Source organism: Schistocerca gregaria, unplaced genomic scaffold, assembly GCF_023897955.1.
Source record: "Schistocerca gregaria isolate iqSchGreg1 unplaced genomic scaffold, iqSchGreg1.2 ptg001124l, whole genome shotgun sequence".
NCBI classification, from domain to species: domain Eukaryota; kingdom Metazoa; phylum Arthropoda; class Insecta; order Orthoptera; family Acrididae; genus Schistocerca; species Schistocerca gregaria.
In genome coordinates, this window is record NW_026062458.1 from 20,001 (window position 1) to 22,500 (window position 2,500).

Below are 2,500 nucleotides of genomic sequence, written 5' to 3' on the forward strand. Positions count from 1 at the left end.
GCAAATCGAGTCCAAAGTGGTGGACCGACAGTCACTCCAGCCGCACCTGTGAATGCGCCACCCCCACCGCCCGACTCGCAACTCGAGCGGATGTACGGCGGACTTTTCCCGCAATCGTACATTGCAGTCCACCCCTATATCTTCCACTTCATGAAGAGTTATCTCCCAAAAGCCAAAGTCCCGCTGTCCCAATACATGCTCTGGACGGCGGGCCGCGAGACGTGACGCCCGGTGGCAAAGAGTGCGCCGCTGAGGATATAGAGGGTCCGTGCCCCCGCACAGTGGTGACGGTGTGCGGGTAGTGTTTCCGACACCGCTTCCTGCGGTGGCAACGCTGGGGCAGAGTCGATACTCGCCCACTGGTGGAAGGTAAGCATTCTGCTTTACATCAGTACATAACTAATATTTCAGTCGTCTGACGTCCCTCCTTAGTAAATGATGCAGGACCACATACATAGATGATACATACTGTAAACTGGGGAGGACAGTGTGAACCGCACTCGACCCAGTCACCCTATCTCACAGTCCACTCCGTGTGTAACAAAGCGAAAGCACCAAAGCACTAGCGTTCAACAACATCCATTTTATCCTCGCTGCCACAGGACACTATCCAAAGAACGACAAGAGGAACGTGACGTCCACTAATAAGACACAATGTCTCACATCACCCGCAAACAACGCAGCTCAAATCAGCCAGCAACACCCACAGTGGTCCACCCAGTATCAACACAAGACGCAACGCCACGCCACAACACAAAAGGTACAAGTAATAAAATACCCTTTGGCCACACCCCTGGTAAAGACATCGAACCAACCCACCACCTGACACCAGCCAAACGTACATCCTGATTTGACACATCTCTGGCAACCTTACCCACGTTGGCCCCTAACCTAACCCACGTTGGCCCCTAACCTAACCCACGTTGGCCCCTAACCTAACCCACGTTGGCCCCTAACCTAACCCACGTTGGCCCCTAACCTAACCCACGTTGGCCCCTAACCTAACCCACGTTGGCCCCTAACCTAACCCACGTTGGCCCCTAACCTAACCCACGTTGGCCCCTAACCTAACCCACGTTGGCCCCTAACCTAACCCACGTTGGCCCCTAACCTAACCCACGTTGGCCCCTAACCTAACCCACGTTGGCCCCTAACCTAACCCACGTTGGCCCCTAACCTAACCCACGTTGGCCCCTAACCTAACCCACGTTGGCCCCTAACCTAACCCACGTTGGCCCCTAACCTAACCCACGTTGGCCCCTAACCTAACCCACGTTGGCCCCTAACCTAACCCACGTTGGCCCCTAACCTAACCCACGTTGGCCCCTAACCTAACCCACGTTGGCCCCTAACCTAACCCACGTTGGCCCCTAACCTAACCCACGTTGGCCCCTAACCTAACCCACGTTGGCCCCTAACCTAACCCACGTTGGCCCCTAACCTAACCCACGTTGGCCCCTAACCTAACCCACGTTGGCCCCTAACCTAACCCACGTTGCACCTTAACCTAAGTTACGCTGCACCTTAACCTAAGTTACGCTGCACCTTAACCTAAGTTACGCTGCACCTTAACCTAAGTTACGCTGCACCTTAACCTAAGTTACGCTGCACCTTAACCTAAGTTACGCTGCACCTTAACATAAGTTACGCTGCAACTTAACCTAAGTTACGCTGCACCTTAACCTAAGTTACGCTGCACCTTAACCTAAGTTACGCTGCACCTTAACCTAACTTACACTGCACCTTAACCTAACTTACACTGCACCTTAACCTAAGTTACACTGCACCTTAACCTAAGTTACACTGCACCTTAACCTAAGTTACACTGCACCTTAACCTAAGTTACACTGCACCTTAACCTAAGTTACACTGCACCTTAACCTAAGTTACACTGCACCTTAACCTAAGTTACACTGCACCTTAACCTAAGTTACACTGCACCTTAACCTAAGTTACACTGCACCTTAACCTAAGTTACACTGCACCTTAACCTAAGTTACACTGCACCTTAACCTAAGTTACACTGCACCTTAACCTAAGTTACACTGCACCTTAACCTAACTTACACTGCACCTTAACCTAACTTACACTGCACCTTAACCTAACTTACACTGCACCTTAACCTAACTTACACTGCACCTTAACCTAACTTACACTGCACCTTAACCTAACTTACACTGCACCTTAACCTAACTTACACTGCACCTTAACCTAACTTACACTGCACCTTAACCTAACTTACACTGCACCTTAACCTAACTTACACTGCACCTTAACCTAACTTACACTGCACCTTAACCTAACTTACACTGCACCTTAACTGTCACATGTAACGTCACAGGAATGTAGCTTTGCCTAACAGCAACCCTCTGAACATAGTTCACTGCTTGGATCCTCTGGTGTCATGTGTATTTCTTGATGCCATGGTGCGTACCCTCACATAAAGGTCTTTCGAGTGTTGCGTACTTTCTACACAGTCCCGCTAACCACTGGAAGGGTG